The following is a 19678-nucleotide window of genomic DNA, read 5'->3' as shown; positions in this document are numbered from 1 at the left end:
TTTACAATCTTGCCTTTGCATTGGGTTGGACTTGACAACAGCATTCCCTGTATTTTGATCACACCTCATAAAGACACTCATGAAAGAAGACTTCCAGCACTGTTGCATAACATGGCTAGAATGATAGAATAAGAGTGTTCAAAGACATGGAGTCATTAATGGCAGTATGTCTTTTACTGTAATAAATTTTTAAAATGTAAATATTTACCTTATAGTTAGATTATACCATGTGCAAGTGGGAAGTGGGTTCACTCTCTTCAACCCTTCTTCCATTTAAGGAAACTGAGTTTATTCTCTTTTGTCCTTCCTTGTCTTGGTGTGTGTGGACAGAGCATGAAGCTTTTGCTACGTGCCAGATGCCAGCACCGTGACCTTGGGTTTCCTAGCATCCAGAATGTGAGAAAATAAAATTCTATTCATTATAAATTAGTCTGTTGTATCAGCACAAAAAAGACTAACACAGTTCCATTATTATCACATCAAGGTTTTGCACTTTCTTACTGTTGTGAATTACAAGATACTTCAGTCTCTTCTTGTACATTTTCTCTTCATTTCTAGAAACAGGTCTTGTTTTTTTCAAGGTGTCTTGGCTCCTTTTATTGGAGAATGTGTGGAAACCAAGACTTGAGTACTAATTGTACTCACTGAGCACTTTAAAAATCTTTTTTTATCCCTCCATGCACATCTTTGGTAAAATAATGTGGAAGATTTTTGTGTTTAATCAAGAAAATCTGAATCCACCCATGCATTTCAAGTACAAATGTAGATATTTTAGGGCATGAATAAAATTGAAATGAGTTTTTGAGAGTTACCTAAACATAGTCTGCCAATTTGTCTGAGATCTGGAAGTGCTCTTAAAAGTGAGTCAAAATACAGGCATAATTCTTCTACTGATGTTTCAATAAACAATTTCTCTAAAGAATGTCTCATTTCTGCATTCAAATATATCTGAGATTAAGCAGCTGTCCTGAAAAAAAAATTTAACCTTATATTGGTATCATTAGTATGTTTAAAATTCTTACTTCAACTGGGCATGGTGGCACAATCTTGCAATCCTACGTATTCAGGAGGCTAAAGTAAGGAGATAGTATGTTCAAGCCCAGCCTGGACAACTTAGCATGACCTTGTCTAGAAAAAAAAAGGCTTGGGTATAACTCGGTAATAGAATATTTATGTAACATGTATGAAGTCCTAGGTTCAAGCCCCAGTACTTAAAATTAAAAAAGCTTACTCTTCCTATTGTTAGATGGCTATGAAGCACAAAATATGATCTTTCACATATGTGGTAGATTTGTGCTGATCTTTACTTTTATTACTCAGCAAATGTGTAACAAGCACTCATAGGGCCAGTCCCTAGGACCTTCATCAGTTCTTGAAGATTTTATATTTATTTGCAATGAAATTTGTGGACAATAAGAGTACAGAGTGTGATCATGGACAAGGGAAATAAGAGTGATCTTTCACACTGGCTTCTGTAGGAATAGATAATAACTGAGTTAACCAAACAAATACAGTATGTTAAACAAAGCTTTGTAAAATCTGAGCACAGGTATGTGATTCTAGTTTATATGGTGTTTATGAGAGTTATTAAACAGCACTGAAAAATAAACTAAAACTTTTTCAGCATCACACTGGGACTAATGGGGAGGACAATTAAGTATACTGAATTAGGTCATAATATTATATTTATTCTATGACTAATAATACTCAATAATTGGTACTCATTTAACTAATAATAACTCAGAATTATTAAATACTGACAGTGTATGAAACATTAAACTATAATTTGAATTTAGTATGTAAAATAAGGCCATGGTATCTGATTCAAAGGTAGAGAAATTAAGGTTGTAAAAGGATGGTTTCCTTAAAAAATATTACAGAAAGAGTAAGGAAAAAAGCATATATTACAAGGTCTTCTGATTTGTGTTCTTAATAAGTAGACTATATTGCTGAATTTAAAATGACTTAATTTTGGAATAGCCAAGAGTGAGAATCTGTCTAGCTACATTATGAAAAACTTAGTCTATATTAGGATATATATATAGGCTACTACTACTATCGCTATGTGTATTTATATATATTTCTAAGTACATGTAGATATAGGTGAGAGAAGGAGCAAATTTAAATCTAACTTTCTAGTAAATAAGTAATTTTCCACATAACATTTGGAGATTTTACTAATTGCTATTATGGATTTCATAAGAGTAGATTTTCAGTGTAGTTGTTCTAGTTTTCCCTTATCACTGTTAAGAACTGAGGGAGATAAAAGAAAAAAAATGAAGGCAGACTAATGTGGATGAAAAATTACCCCTGCTGCAGAAACACTGTTCAATTGCTTCTGGCATAAACTGAGGGAGAGACTATATATTCATGTCACAACATAATGGCATACTGTAGACCATTTTTATATGCATTCTTGTTCCAGACTAATTTGTCAATTGTCAGTAATTCAGCATCTTTCACATCTGGATAAATATAGATTTGTTTTTCAGTTGACAGTAAATACATTGCAGCTGTTCTATGGCAGGCAGGAGATAGATGGAGGAGTTCAGGTGATGTTCTTGCTGAGTGTAATGCTGTAAAATGCTCTAGAGAGGAAGTATTCAGAATGTGTTAAAAAAAAAAAAAAAAAGACCAGAGTACGGGGTCATCTCACCATCATCATTATGATTCTTTTCTTGCCTACTGTGGTTTCTTGAGTTGTGGTAAGGTAATCAGGACTAGATGACTCAGTCCAGAAGAGAGGTCTAAGGAAGTCACATTCCAGTCTTTATGACTCTGTGGTTTAGTTAGCTTTGCTTTGATCTACAGTAATGTCTCCTTATCTGAGGTTTTGATTTCCACTGTTTCAGGTATTTGTGGTCAAGCTCAGTCTGAAAATATTAGAAGGAAAATTCTGGAACAAACAATTGATGAGTTATAGATTATGTGCTATTTTGAGTAATGTGATGAAATATTGTAGCATTCTACTTTGTCCCGCTCAGGACATGAATCCTGCCTTTGTCTAGCACATTCACTGTCTATATGCCATACTTGCCATTTGTCACTTAGTAGCTCTTCCAGTTAGCTTCACTGCCCTGATATTGTTGTTTGTCTCCAACTAATACTTATTTTATTTAATAATGGCTTCAAAGCCTAATGTCTAGATAGGATTTGGAACTTTTTTGAATTTTAGGCATCTCCTGGAGGCTTGGAACATGTCCCTTGGAGATAAGAGAGAATTATTGTATTGCTTTCAGATCCTTTTGAAAAATGTGAGGACCGAATACATAATTAAACTAATGAATGCATGTAATGGTTTATATCTAGATATCACCCCAAAGCCTCATGTGCTCATAGGTGGGGTTTTGGGGAGGTGTAGGGTGCAATACTCATCAGTGCATTAGGTCCCTGATGATTTCATAGATAAATGTGGTGTTGGGAGGAGGTGGGGGGATGGCCTAGAAGGGTCTGTCTCCCTCTCTCTTCCTTGGATATCTCTCCACTTCCTGCTTGCTATATAATGAGCAATTCTCTTCTGCCATCCTGCCCTGGGTTGGAGCCAGTCTACTATGCACTGAAACCTGGACAAACTGTGAGCTAAAATAAACTTTTCCTCTTTTAATTTGTCGGTGTTGGGGATTGTGCCTCAGTGATGAGAAAATAAATAAAGCAATGCATAATATAAATTTTGATCCACTATCATTTTTTGACTGACTGAATAGTGAACACTAAAAAGCCATCTCAAAAAAGTTATAAGAAGAGATTTTAAAAAATGGGTGAGTATAAAATACTAGATGATGCAGTAAAACTTAGAAATACGGCATTATAAAAATTTTAATGTAGTAAAAAATAATGTAAAAAATGTTATATCTGGTAGTCATGATTTTCCAAGTGTGTCAGAAGGGTCAACAGAATCAGCAATTGTTGGACATCTATTACGGAAATATATTTTTGATTCCTAACCCAAACTTACTAAATCTGATAGTCAAGTATGGAGCCCAGCAAAATCTATATATCAACAAATCCTCTGGATGAATCTACATGAAAATTACTGGTAAAGTTATGTTCAGTAAAGTTCCTGAAAATAGAGAGACACTGGATTTACCTGAAAGGAACACACAAATTTGAAGTGAATGACTCACTTGGAATTTTTTGTTAAACAAATTCTTTGTCCAGCATATTGAAGATATTAAAAAAAAAGTATATTTCAGCCCTTCAGAAATGTTCTCAGTACATTATTCCTGATAGGTCTGATCTGCCTCAGATTGACAAAAGCTATTAAATTAATTTGGATACATATGGTGGACGTCCTAATTCAGTACTCCTGAGGTAAGAGGTTGTGGGGACTGTGCTTGGTAAGCTGATTTTAACAAATTAATTCAACCAATACTAGTGAACTATCACTGGTAATGTCAATAGTGTAGGTGATATGGAAAGATACATTTATAAACTATGACTTTTGATTTAAACTTGCTTATCATTTGTATTTACTTAGGAAAACTCTTGGAAAAGATGTGTTTTACTAGCAGATACTTGTGTACATATAAATCATTCAAGTTCTTATTTTGTGCTTTTTCCAAAATCAGAACTCAATTTATTTTACATAACTAGCCTCATAAGTAAATACAGTGTTGACTAGCCTATTGTGAACACAAATTTATAATTTTCTTTTGGTAATTTATCAATTGTTGAGGCACATAATTTAGTGGTAAATGATAAATATAAAGGAAAACAAAACAAGGGCATGAATACTCAAACTCATCACATTAAATACAAGGTTTTTAAAATGACATTTAAAAGCATCAAATATAAAAGTAAAAAAGAAAAAGTGTTTGCTACCAGGTAAAAAAAAAATCAGATTCTTTTATAATTGATTTTATTGGTACATTTTAGGTATACAAAATAATAACATTCATCATTGGAAATTTGCACCTTTATATAATCTATCTTGGTTCTTATTTCCCCCCCCCTTACCCTGCTCTCCCTTCAACCCCTCCACCCCTCCCAATCTACAAAAACTTTGTTTCCATTTTTTATTTTTCTCATATTAATTCCATTCCTTTCTTTCTTTTCTCCTACCACTCCCACTTCCCCTTCCCCTTTGCCCCTTTTCTTCCTATTTCACATTATCTATTATACCTTTTAGTCCTTATTTACACTTTCGGTTTCTCACAGTAGAGAAACTATTCGGTATTTACACATGTGCGTCCTATTTATTTCACTTAAGAGTATCGCCTCAGGGAGAACAAGATTGAGAGTACTCAAGGGTTTAAGGTTTTGCGGCCATCTCTTCCGCCTTCTGTCTCTGCGTTTTTCACAGAGCTTCCAGCACCCCCATGTTGGGACAGAGCATCCGGAGGTTCACAACCTCTGTGGTGCTTCGTAGCCACTACAAGGAGGACCCCGGGAAGAATTTGCCACTTTCCGTGGAAAACGAGTGGCGGTTACTGGTTATGATGACCTTGTACTTTGGATCTGGATTTGCAGTACTTTTCTTTATAGTGAGATACCAACTACTTAAGAAATAAGGATGTTTTAGCATCCCCTTTCACAGATGTGAAGAATTTCTCAAGAGGTGTAATCTCTTTGGAAACAGATCAAACTCTTGAATTCACATGGCATACTAGAGATGTTTATAAATAAACTGATGACATAAAAAAGAAAGAGTATGGCCTCAATGTGCATCCATTTATCTATAAATGTCTCTAATTTGTCATTCTTTATTGCTGACTAATACTCCATTTTATTTAAAAATCACATTTTCTTTATCCAGTCTCCAGTTGATGGGCACTTGGGCTGTTTCCAAGTTTTAGCTATTATAAGCTGTCTTGCTATGAACATGGGTGCACATATATCGGTGTGGTATTATTCTTTTAATTCTTTTGGGAAGATACCCAGCAGAGGAGTAGCTGGGTCAAATGGGACTTGTAATCCTAGTTGTTTGAAGTATCTCCATATTGATTTCCACAGTGGTTGCACCAGTCTACAACATTTCATATTCTTATATAGAAGCAAAAAATGTTTTGCTTTCCCTAATGCAAGATTCATAACTGACAATCCTATAAGAAAAGATTGATTAGCAACAGAAAAGAATGTAAAAAATTATTTAAATAAATTTGTATGTGACATGAGATAACAGAAACAAGGATCCAAAGACCCATAGTTGACAGTATATTTCTATGTTTAGATGGAATGAAGAACTGACAATCATACAGAAGTATGATTGGACAAAACATTGTGATTTAAAGGTAATAAACTGAGAGGAAAACCCTAGCAAGGGCCATCTGTCCAGCTTCCAATTTGTGCCTTGCTATAGTGCTCCTTTGCTCCTTCACCCCCTTTATGGGACAGCTTCCTTGTGGAATGTGTGTTTGAGGACTTATTTTCAAAGGGCATAGGTTTTCTGTCTGGTTTTGAGGGAGAGGAGTTCTAATTTGTATGATTTGCCTTGAGTAGGAGAATTTTTTTATTTTTATGACCTGCCTAGGGGAGAAAGAGGGGAAGACAGAGGAGGACAGAAGTCAGAGGGAAATTCTTGCTTTGGAGACCCTTCCAGTCCCTTTCAGCTCAAAATTCTAAACACTTGTGACAGCTCTTCCAACACGTATATTAAAAACAGAAGAAGAAAAATCTATAAGAGAAAATAAAATGTCAAAATTGCTAAGGTAGTAATAAACATCACTTTAAAAGGAAGAAGTAAAACAGTACATCATTGTGCACGATTAACTAGAAAAACTTGAAAGGACAACATAACTTAGGCATTTTGGATGAAATTAGAATACAAATGCTGTCAAGCATATGTAAAAATAAAAAGTTCATTTTTCTTAGACACAAGCTGAAAAGGTGATACTGGAACTAAGGCAGAAAATGTTACGATAAATTCGTTAAATCATTAGTAAAGATTAGAAAAAATTAGAATTTTGATATTCTAAATTTTGAATTTTCCAGAATAAACTAGGAATGAAAAGCTTGCATAAAATATATGTTCAAGTAGTCAGAAATGGAAACTTGTGTTCTAGTTATTTCATAGAAAATGTTCAAAGTTCAAGTTTACTGGTTACCACTCTGGATAACTAGGAAGACTGAGAAATCATCCCAATAGAGAGAAAACAATGGGACTTCTATTTAACAATGTCAAAAACAAATTTCTACAAATAAAAAAATCTATAGCATTTAGTACAGCCCTAAGATTAGTATAGCAGCTTATATACTTTAATTTACAAGAGGAAATAAAATGTGGAAAAATATTTATAAGACAGCAATATATTGCCTTTAATTGATATTATAAATATTAGCCTATAACATGCAATAAAACTTTAAATATATATTGAGAAATTAGCTATAATAGTCATATGACAGTCTTAATATGTACAAAGAGACAGATATATAACTTATGTGACAAAATAGTAGAATGAGATTAAGTTCAAATTTCTGTGAATATAAATGTATATAAAGACCAGATAAATATAGTAAAATAATTCATTTTAATATCTACTAATCTTAGAAAGAAAAACATGAATACCATGTTTAGATGACAGACATACACAAAAAAGAAAAATCAACTTATTGACGGGGTTGGTGGTGTAGCTTAGAGGAGAAGCATGTGCTTACCATGTTTGAAGGGTGGGGTGCCTTCTCCTACAACTCCATATAAAAAATCAACAGTTTGAACTCAGTATCATTTCTAGAAAAGAAAAATACATTCAATAAAATTAACAAATTTATGCAGGTTTTCTAGAGATGATCAGATTCCAGGGATGAGATAATTCAAGAACTGAACTATGGAAGTAAGATAATTCCCAGAAGGCAATGAAAGGAGACAGGTGCTGGCCAATGTGGTAGAAAAGTTACATGATATAGAAAATGGAATAAAAAAATCCAAAATATGAGAAATATACATTACAGAATAAAAGGAAATGACTATATTTTATCTAATGGTTTTCTGAAGCCACTGAAATGATCATATGAATTTTATTCTTTATTCTGTTGATATGATATATTATGTTTATTGATTTACATGTGTTGAATCACCCTTGGGAAAAGCTGAAAGCATTTCCTTTAGGGTCTGGAACAAAAAAATGATGCCCACATTTACCACTCTTACTGTATATGTGCTGTCAGCCTTAGCCAGAGCAATTAGGCAAGGGAAATAAATGAGAAGCATCTAAATAGGAAAGGAAGAAGTCCCATTATGCTTGCATGAAACTAGCAAAATTCTGTATATAGAAAAGACAATAAAAACTGATAAATGATTGTAGCAAATGTGGATAATACAAAATCAACATAAAAATCAGCAGCATTTTTATACACCAAAAACAAACTTGTTGAAAAAAATTAAGGTAGCAATTACACTTATAATAACTTCAAAAACAAAACAAACAAACAAAAAAACTAGGAAAAACTTTAATCAAGGAAATGAATGAACTGTATAATAAAAATTACAAAACACTGGTGAATGAAATGGAAAAAGATACAATTTTCAATAAGTGCAATGATCTCCCATATTCATTGTTCAGTGGAATTCATGTTAAAATGATCATGTTATTTATGTAGAAATAGAGATTCAGTGCAACTACAATGCAAAGAATACTTTGCGCAAATAGAAAAACCAATCCTAAAATTCATATGGAGTCACAAAACACCCTAAATAATTGTAAGAATCTTAAGTTTAAAAAAAAGCATCAAAATATCTGATCTCAAGGTGTACTATAGGGCTATAGTAACCAAGACAGTATGACTCTAGCATAAAAAAAAGCCACACACACACACACACACACACACACACACACACACCAAAGAAACAGAAGATCTAGAAATAAATTCCTGAGTTTACAGCCAACCGATTTTTGACAATGGCTTCAAAAACATACAATAAAAGTAAAACAGAAGGGGCCTGGGAGGTAGCTCAGTGGTAACTTGCCTGCCTGGCAAGTGCAAGGTCATGAGTTCCTTCTCTTGTACCAAAACCAAAAACAAACAAAAGTAAACAGAAGAGTTTCTCCAGTGTGAGAGACCGAAAGTGCAAATAAGGACTAAAAGGTATAATAGATGATATGAAATAGGAAGAAAAGGTCCAAAGGAGAAGGGGAAGTGGGAGGGTTAGGGGAAAGGAAAGAAGGGAGAGGAGTACATATGAGAAAAGAAAAAAATAGAAACAAAGACTTTGTAAATAGGGAGGGGGGAGGGGTTGAAGGGAATGCAGGGGAAGGGGGAAAAATAAGAACCAAGACAGATTATGCAAAGGTGCAAATTTCCAATGATGAATGCCATCATATTGTATACCTAAAATGTACCAATAAACTTAATAAAAAAAAATAAAACAGACTTTTCAAAAAATAGTGCTGAGAGCCTTGGATGTAGCTCAGCGGCACCATGTCTGTTTGGCAAGCTCAAGGTCCTAAGTTTAATTGCTCGTGCTGAGAAAACTGGATAGTCATGTCAGGTGATGAATGAGAACCTTATTTCTCATCATTATTACTCAAAGTAAGACCTAATAGTAAGATATGAAACTAATATAAGAAAGTATAGGGAAAATAATTTTCAGGAATTAGTATAGGTAAGTTTTTCTTCCCCGTTAAGTTTATTGGTACATTTTAGGTATAAAATACATTTACATACATCAATGGGATCTTGTACCATAACATGAGTATCTTGGTTCTTTTTTTTCCCCCTTTCCCGTGCCCTCCCTTCACCCCCTCCACCCTTCCTTATTTGCAAAGACTTTGTTTCCATTTTTTTCCTTTTCTCATATTTTTTCTTTTCCCTTCTTTCCTTTCCCCTACCCCTCCCACTTCCCCTGTTCCTTTAGACCATTACTTCCTATTGCACAATATCAATTATACATTTTTAAAATTAAAATATCAAGACCTAGGAGACATTACCACAGATTTTACAGAATTTAAAAGGATATAGAAAGCATATTTCAAAAATCTGTTTTGAAATAAATTTGACAATTTCTAAGAAGTACCTTGGCAGACAAATTAATGAAACTAACTCTGGAGGAAATATAAAATTTGAATAGTACCTATTAAAGAAAGTATATTCCTAGCTTGACACCCTACCTATATGACAACAGCAGGCTCATAAACATTTTAACTGATAAATTATATCAAACAATTAAAGCAGAACAAAGAAGGAACACTTCTCCCCTCATTTTAGGAACTCAACATTGTGCTAATCCTAAAACTGGATAAAGATAATAGAAGAAAAAAGTATGAACATAGATAGAAATTTGTTTAACAAAACAAACTATTAGAAGTCAGATCTGGCAGGATGTAGAAAGTGGTTTTATTATAGGGATGACAGTATTGGTTCAGCATTGGAAGATCCACCCCCAAAAGTCATCATTTTAACAGAGGAAAGGAAAAAGCCATATGATCCTGTCACTAGTTGGAGAAAAAGTATTAGACTAAATTCCACAGCTGCTCATGATAAAAGCTACCAGGAGACTGGAAGTAGAACAGAGCCTTCTCAACAGATTAAAGACATGTACTCTATACTTCCAGTGAGAATGACTTATATGAATGGAGAAGATACAATGCTTTCTCCTTAAGGTGGGGAAAAGGGCAGATATGCTTATTCTTCATCTGTCCATTAAACTTTGAAACCTAGGCCCAAACCAAAATAGTCTGACAATAAAATGACACAACTAGGATAGGATTGGCAAGGTAGAAGCAAAATCTTTATATGTAGATGAAATCATCATCTACAGAGAAAATACTAAGAAATCTCTAGGAGCCCCTAGAACTTGTATTTGAATTTAGCAGGATTAGAAAACACAAGGTATATATAAAAATTCAGGTCTATGTATACTTTCTATGAATGAAGAATTGGATATTGAAATTTTAAAGATATGTAGAAGTACAAAGGACCTAGAAAAGTAAAAAGAAAAACAAAACAAACAAACAAACAACAAAAAAAAAGTGTTGGAAGACGTTTAGTACCTGATTTTAAGACTTCTTCTAAAGCTACAGTAATCAAGGCAGTGTTGGTGTAAGGAAAGACATATAGATCATTGGAATAAAACAGAGAATCTAGAAATAGAAGCACACATATATGGTCCACTGAGGTTTGAAAGATTATTCAACATTGACATTTTATAGAATATAAACTTAATTCAAGAGCCAAGGAAAGGATAGTGTTTTCAGCAAATGGCACTAGAACACCTGGTATCAGTATATAAAAAATTAATCTCAACCCTTTATTTCCATACATAAAAGTAACTTGAAGGGATCTATGAACCTAAATAAGAAAGCCTTAAAGTATAAAACTTTAAGAAGAAATTATAAGGGAAATGTTTATGAATTTAGGGTAGGCAAGAGCTACCTAGGATACAAAAAACATAATGTATAAAAGAAAAAAATTGATAAATGAGATTCCATCAAAATTTAGAACTTTAAATGACATCATTAAAATGAAAAGTAGTCCTTAAACAGACCATATTTACAATATATATAACCTATGACCAGAATATATAAAGAACTCTTAGAGTTCATTAATAGACAGCCCAATTAAAAAGTAGATGTAAGAAGATGATAAACAGCCAGTACCACACAAGGAAAGGTGTGCAACTCTAGAATCAGAAAAATACTAATCAGTACAATAACAAGATTGAATTATACACTCATTAGGGAGATGAATTTAAAAGTTTTAAAAGCCTTGTCATGACTTTGTTTTTGTTGGATTCTTCCCCTTTGGGTTTAATTTGTCATGCCCAATGGATTCATTCTGCTGGACTTCCTGGGGTTGTGATCCTCATTGTCTTTTCCTAGGATGTTGTCTAAAAGTTTTTGGAGTGTTGTTTTGGTATTCATGAAGTTCCTGAGGTGCTCTTTGTTATGAAAGTATCTTAATTCTGCATCATTTTTGAAAGATAGTTTTGCAGGGTACATCAATCTGGGTTGGAGGCTGTTTTCCTTTAGGGCTTGAAATACATCACTCCAAGCTCTCCTTGTCTTGAGGGTTTGCATTAAGAAGTCTGCTATGATTTTGATGGGTTTTTCTTTGTATGTGATTTGTTTCTTTTCTCTCACTGCTTGTAGAATTTTGTTTTTCTGGTGAGTTTCTGGAATCCTAAATATTATATGCCTATGTGTAGATTTTTTTTTTGATCAAGGCTAGCTGGAGTCCTATATGCCTCGTTTCTCTGTATGTCAAGTTCTTTTCCTCTGCTTGGGAAGTTTTCTACCATCACTTCTGTGACCAGTTTTTTTATGTCCTTTGCACTCTCTCTTCTTTCTTCATTGACTCCAATCAGTCTTATGTTATTCTTCTTTGCATTGTCTAGCAGCTGCTGGATTGATTTCTCATGTTCCCTTACAATTTTAAAGCAATTTTTCTTTTCCTGGTCACTAATTACAATCTTATCTTCTATATCTGAAATTCTATCCTCACATTGGTACATTCTGCTGTGCAGACTTTCGATGGAGTTTTTAATCTCTTGGAAATATGTTTTCATGTGCTTTATGGATTCCATTTGTTTCACATGTTGAGATTCCATAATTTTCCTCAGATCCTCTGTTTTTTTATCTGTGTCCTCTCTAGATTTATTAATCATGTCTTGCACTATGAGCACAATCTTTACTGTTATCTGAGTAATTATTTCTGATTTCATTTTTCCCAGATCCTCTTTTGTTGCCAGCTCAGAGAATCCAGGTTATTGAGTATCAGATTGTTCCATCTCATTTCCCTTTGAGGTCACTGTAGGTGATCCAGAAGTCTGTTTTTGAGACTTGTTTATGTGTCTTCTCATTTCCTCAGGTGGTGGGGGTGGTGGTGGTGGTGCTTCTGGTGCTTGTGCAGCTCACCTTCCTTGCCCTAGGAGCATGGAATGGCGGCCTATGTAACTTTTTTTGATTGAATCCAAAGGCATAGCTATCCACACAAATATAGACAAATTGAATTATATCAAACTAAGAAGCTTCTGTGCAGTAAAGAAAATTTTAAAAAACGGACTGAAAAAATATACAGAATAAGATGAAATATGTGCAAAGTGTTCAGCTCACAATTTATATATATATATATATATATATATATATATATATATATATGGAACTCAAACAATTCAACAAAGAATAATCTGGCTAAAAATGCACAAATGATTTAACCAGACAATTTTCAAAAGAGAATATTTTTTAAATGATCTACAAATATATGAAAAAACACTCAACATTCAAAAAAACAATGAGGTATCTCACCCCATTCATAATGTATGTCTATTTTTTTTTGTTAAATTCTTTTATTGGTACATTTTAGGTATACAATACAATTACATTTCTCATTGGGAGTTATACCTTTACATAACGTATCTTGGTTCTTATTTTTCCCCATTCCAGCCCTCCCTTCACCCCAGCAACCCTTCCCTATTTACAAAGATTTTATTTCCATTTTTTCCATTTCTCATCATTTTTCCTTTCCCTTCTTTCCTTTCCTCTGCCCCTTCCCCTCCCACTACCCCTACCCCTTTGGATCTTTTCTTCCTATTTTTCATTATAGATTATTCATTCTAATCATTGGTACATTTTAGGTATACAATATAATGACATTCATCATTGGAAATTTGCACCTTACATAATCTCTATTGGTTCTTATTTTTTACCCTTGCGCAGCCCTCCCTTCAACCCTTCCATCCCTCCCTATTTACAAATATTTTGTTCTTATTTTTCCATTTTCTCATATTAATCCCATTCCCTTCTATTCTTTCCCCTAGCCCTCCCACTTCCTTCCCCTTTGCTCCTTTTCTTCCTATTTCACATTACCTATTATACATTTTAGTCCTTATTTACACTTTCAGTTTCTCACATCAGATAAACTATTCAGTATTTATACATGTGTGTCCTATTTATTTCACTTAAGAGTATCATCTCAATGTGCATCCACTTAGCTATTAATGTCTCTAATTTCTCATTTTTTATGGTTGAGTAGTACTCCATTTTATCAAAAAACCACATTTTCTTTATCCAGTCTCCAGTTGATGGGCATTTGGGCTGTTTCCAAGTTTTAGCTATCACAGACTGTGCTGCTATGAACATGGGTGCACATATATCACTGTGGTATGATTCTTTTAATTCTTTGGGGAAGATCCCCAGCAGTGGAATAGCAGGGTTAAATGGGACTTCCAGTGCTAGTTGCTTGAGGTATCTCCATACTGATATCCACAGTGCTTGCACCAGTCTACACTCCGACCAGCAGTGGAGTGGGGTTCCTCTTTCCCCACACCACCACCAGCAATTGTTATTGGTTGATTTCATGATAGCAGCCATTCTTTCTGGAGTGAAGTGGAATCTCAGCCTTGTTTTCATTTGCATCTCTTGAACGACCAGTGATGTTAAATATTTTTTCTTGTATTTATTTGCTATTTCTACTTCTTTGTGTGAGAAATGTCTGTTCATTTCAGATGCCCATTTTTGGATTGGGTCTTTAAATTTGAGAGGTCTGATCTTTTTAAGTTCTTTATAGATTCGAGATAGTAGACCTTTGTCTGAGGTAGAGCAAGTGAAGATTGTTTTCCCACATTGTGGGTTGTCTCTTCACACTGCTGGTGGTTTCTCTTGCTGTGCAGAAGCTTTTTAATAAGAAGAGATCCCACTTGGTGATTGTTTGTGCTAGTTCATGGGCAACTGAGTTTTTCTTCATAAAACCTTTTCCTGTGCCAATGTCTTCAAGAGTTCTACCTAACCTCTGTTCCAACTAGTTCAGAGTTTCTCTTTTAATATTTAGATCTTTAATCCATTTTGATTTTAGTTTAGTGCATGATGAGAGATACAGGTCTAGTTTTAATCTTTGGCAAGTTGAAGCCCAATTTTTCCAGCACCATTTATTAAAGAGGCTATCTTTCCTCCAGTGAGGGGGTTTGGCTCCTTTATGGAAGAAGAGATGGCTGAGTGTGTCTGGCGTTGTTTCTGCATCTTCTAATCTGTTCCACTGGTCCTCAGGTCTGTGTCTTTGCCAGTTCCATGCTGTTTTTATCACAGTAGCTTTGTAGTATAGTTGCAGGTTGGATATTGTGATTCCTCTTGCCATGTCTCTGTTTTCTAGAATTGCTTTGGCTATTCTGGGTCTCTTCTTGTTCCAAATGAATTTTTGGATTGGTTTCTCAAGGTCCATGAAGTATGCTGCTGGGATCTCAATTGGAATTGCATTAAATCTATATAGCAATTTTGGAAGTATGGCCATTTTCACTATATAGATCTTTCCTACCTATGAGGAGGGGATGTCTGTCCATTTTCTGATATCATCTTCAATCTCTCTTTTCAGAGTGCTATAGTTTCCAGAGAAGAGGTCTTTGATTTCTTTCATTAGGTTGATTTCTAGATATTTCAGTTTTTGGATACTATTGTGAAAGGAATTATTTGCCCTATTTCTCTCTCAGTGAGTCTGTCATTCATGTAGAGGAAAGCTATTGATTTTTGCGTGTTGACCTTGTAACCAGCTACTTGACTGAATTTGGTTATTAAGTCTAGCAGACTTTTGGTGGAGTTCTTGGGGTCTTCTATATAGAGTATCATGTCCTCTGCAAATAATGACAATTTGACTTCTTCATTTCCTATCTTTATTCCTTTTATTTCTTTCTCTTGTCTAATTGCTGTGGCTAATGTTTCCAAAACTACATTGAACAAGAGTGGTGATAGTGGACATCCTTGTCTTGTTCCTGATTTTAGTGTGAAGGATTTCAGTTTTTGACCATTTAGGATGATATTGGCTGTTGGTTTTTCATAGATGGCTTTTATCAGTTTGAAGTAGAGATCATCTATTCCAATTTTTTGTAGGGTTTTTAACATAAATGCATGTTGGATTTTGTCATGTGCTTTTTCTGCATCTAGAGAGATAATCATATGTTTTTTGTCCTTGGCTCTATTGATATAGTGTGTTATATTGATTGATTTGTGAATAATGAACCATCCCTGCATCCCTGGGATGAATCCCACTTGATCAGGGTGTATGATCTTGATGATCTTCTGCATTCTGTTTGTGAGGCCAGGATAAACCCAAGAAATGCCATCCTGGGCTGTACATAAACTCCCCTCATGCCACTCCCCTTATTAAATAGATGTTTTTGTAACTGCTTGTTCTGCTTCTGTAAACTTGCTTCAGTGCTTCTCGGAAACAGATAGTGCCTGGTGCCTCCCTTTACTGTAAATTGCCCTAATCTGACAAGACAGCAAGATAGCTGAGTTATGAAAATATTTTTGCAACTAGTCAAAAACATGTTAACCTAGCCAGTCCCAGCACCCAGAAGGAAGCTCCCTGCCTCCATCCCAAGCTCCTAGGGCAGAGAAGCTCAGTCAGTCCGAGCAACCAGAAGGAAGCTCCCACTCTACCATCCCAGGCTCCTAGGGCAGAGAAGGTGAGCCAGTCCCAGAACCCAGAAGGAAGTTCCCCTGCTGCCATCCCAAGCTCCTAGGGTAGAGAAGGTGAGCCATGTGCTGCCGGAAGCACCCCCTCCTGTGGAAATGAGAAGACACGTAAACAAGTATCAAAAACAGACTTCTGGATCACCTACAGCAAGCAAAAAGGTAAATGAGATGGAACATTCTGATACTCAACCACCTGGACTCTCTAAACTGGCAACAAAAGAGGATCTGGGAAAAATGAAATCAGAAATAATTACTCAGATAACAGCAAAGATTTTGCTCATGGTGCAGGACATGATTAATAAATCTAGAGAGGACACAGATAAAAAAAGAGAGGATCTGAGGAACATGATGGAATCCAAACATAGGAAACAAATGGAATCGATAAAACAGTTACAAACATATTTCCAAGAGATTAAAAACTCCATCAAAAGTCTGCACTGCAGAATGAACCAATGTGAGGATAGAATTTCAGATATAGAAGATAAGATTGCAATTAGTGAGGAAGAAAAGAAAACTTGTTTTAAAATTGTAAGGGAACACAAGAAATCAATCCAGCAGCTGCTAGACAATGCAAAGAAGAATAACATAAGACTGATTGAAGTCAATGAAGAAAGAGGAGAGAGGGCAGATGACATAAAAAAATCTGATCACAGAAGTGATGGCCGAAAACTTCCCAAGGAGGGGAAAAGAACTTGACATACAGATAAGTGATGCATATAGGACTCCAAATAGCCTTGATCAAAAAAAATCTACACATAGACATATAATAGTTAGGATTCCAGAAATCCAACAGAAGAACAAAATTCTACAAGCAGTGAGAGAAAAGAAAGAAATCACATACAAAAGAAAGCCCATCAAAATCACAGCAGACTTCTCAATGCAAACCCTCAAGACAAGAAGAGCTTGGAGGGATGTATTTCAAGCCCTAAAGGAAAATAGCCTCCAACCCAGATTGATGTACCCTGCAAAACTATCTTTCAAAATTGATGGAGAAATAAGATACTTTCATGATAAAGAGCACCTCAGGAACTTCATGAATAGCAAACTGGCACTCCAAAAAATTTTAGACAACACCCTAGGAAAAGACAATGAGGATAACAACTGTAGGAAACCCAGCAGAATGAATCCATTGGGCCTGACAAATTAAATGCAAAGGGGGAGAATCCAACAAAAAGAAAAAGTCATGACAAGGCTTTTAAAACTTTTAAATTCATCTCCCTAATGCATGTATAATTTAATCTTATTATTGTACTTATTAGTATTTTTCTGATTCTAGAGTTGCACACCATTCCTTGTGCTATACTGACTATCATCTTCTTATGTCTACATTTTAATTGGGTTGTCTATTAATGAGCTGTAAGAATTATTTATATATTCTGGTCATAGGCTATATGCATTGTAAATATGGCCTGTTTAAGGACTACTTTTCATTTTAATGATGTCATTTAAAGTTCTAAATCTTGATGGAATCTCATTTATCAATTTTTTTCTTTTATACATTATGTTTTTTGTATCCTTGGTAGTTCTTGCCTATCCTGAATTCATAAATATTTTCCCTCATAATTTCTTCTTAAAGTTTTATACTTTTAGGCTTTCTTATTTAGGTTCATAGATCCCTTCAAGTTATTTTCATGTATGGAAATAAAGGATTGAGATTAATTTTTTTATATATGGATACCAGGTGTTCTAGTGCCATTTGCTGAAAACACTATCTCTTCCTCGGCTCTTGAATCGAGTTTATATTCTATAAAATGCTAATGTTAAATAATCTTTCAAAACTCAGTGGACCATATATGTGTGGTTCTTTTTCTAGATTCTCTGTTTTATTCCAATGATCTATATGTCTTTCCTTACACCAACACTGCCTTGATTACTGTAGCTTTAGAAGAAGTCTTAAAATTAGGTACTAAATGTCTTCCAACACTGTTTTGTTTTTTTTTTGTTTTTAACTTTTCTTGGTTCTTTCTACTCCTACATAACTTTTAAATTTCTGTATCCAATTCTTCATTTATAGCAAGTATACCCAGACCTAAATTTTTATATATACCTTGTGTTTTCTAATCCTGCTAAGTTCAAGTACAAGTTCTAGGGTCTCCTAGAGATTTCTTAGTATTTTCTCTGTAGATGATGATTTCATCTACATATAAAGATTTTATTTCTGCTGTGCCAATCCTATCCTAGTTGTGTCATTTTATTGCCAGACTATTTTGGTGGGGACTAGGTTTCAAAGTTTAATGGACAGATAAAGAGTAAGCCTATATGCCCTTGTCCCCCACCTTAAGGAGAAAGCATTGTATCTTCTCCATTTATATAAGGCATTCTTACTGGAAGTATGGAGTACATGTTTTTAATCTGTTGAGAAGTTTCTGTTCTAATTCTAGGCTCCTGATAGCTTTAACCATGAACAGCTGTGGAATTTAGCCCAATACTTTTTTTCTCCAACTAGTGACAGGATCATATGGCTTTTTCCTTTCCTCTGTTTAAATGATGAGTTTTGGGGGTGGATCTTCCAATGCTGAACCAACACTGCCATCCCTATAGTAAAACCACTTTCTACATCCTGCCAGATCTGACTTCCAATAGTTTGTTTTGTTAATCAAATTTCTATTTATGTTCATACTTTTTTCTTATCTTTATCCAGTTTTAGGATTAGCACAATAATGAGTTCCTAAAATGGGAGAAGTGTTCCTTCTTTTTTCTGTTTTAATTGATATAATTTATCAGTTAAAATATTTATGAGCCTGCTATTGTCATATAGGTAGGTTTTCAAGCTAGGAATATACTTTCTTTAATAGGTGCTATTCAAATTTATATTTCCTCCAGAGTTAGTTTCATTAATTTGTCTTCCAAGGTACTTCTAAGAAGTTGTGAAATTTATTTCAAAAAATATTTTTGTAACATGCTTTCTATATCCTTTTAAATTCTGTAAAATCTGTGGTAATGTCTCCTAGATCTTAATATTGTAATTTAAAAACTGTATAAGTGATATTGTGTAACAGGAATAAAAGGTCTAAAAGAGCAGGGGAATTGGGAGGGGTAGGGGAAGGGAAAAAAGGGAAAGGAAAAAATATGTAAAGAGGAAAAAAACATGGAAACAAGGTCTTTGCAAATAGGGAAGGGTGGAGGGGCTGAAGGGACAGCAAGGTAAGGGGAAAAAAATAAGAACCAAGATACTCATGTAAAGGTACAAGATCCCAATGATGACTGTAACTGTGTTTTATACTGAAAATGTACCAATAAACTTAATGGGAAAAAAACAAACAAACTTGTTAACCTATCCTTGAACTTCTCTTCTTAAAATAACACCTATAAAAGCTATGCTGCTATGCCACCCTATATAA

General features: G+C 34.5%; 1 pseudogene; it reads left to right on the top strand.

Moving 5' to 3' along the window:
* The first annotated feature begins 5318 nt into the window (after nt 1–5318).
* On the top strand, nt 5319–5611 carry LOC101715583 (cytochrome c oxidase subunit 7C, mitochondrial pseudogene; annotated as a pseudogene).
* Nucleotides 5612–19678: the final 14067 nt, after the last annotated feature.

This window comes from Heterocephalus glaber, unplaced genomic scaffold (assembly GCF_053883595.1).
Source record: "Heterocephalus glaber isolate CG9 unplaced genomic scaffold, H.glaber_assembly_v1.0 deba00000122, whole genome shotgun sequence".
Taxonomy (NCBI): Eukaryota; Metazoa; Chordata; class Mammalia; order Rodentia; family Bathyergidae; genus Heterocephalus; species Heterocephalus glaber.
The sequence above is the reverse complement of the archived record's forward strand: the minus strand, read 5'-3'. Positions and strand labels throughout refer to the sequence as shown.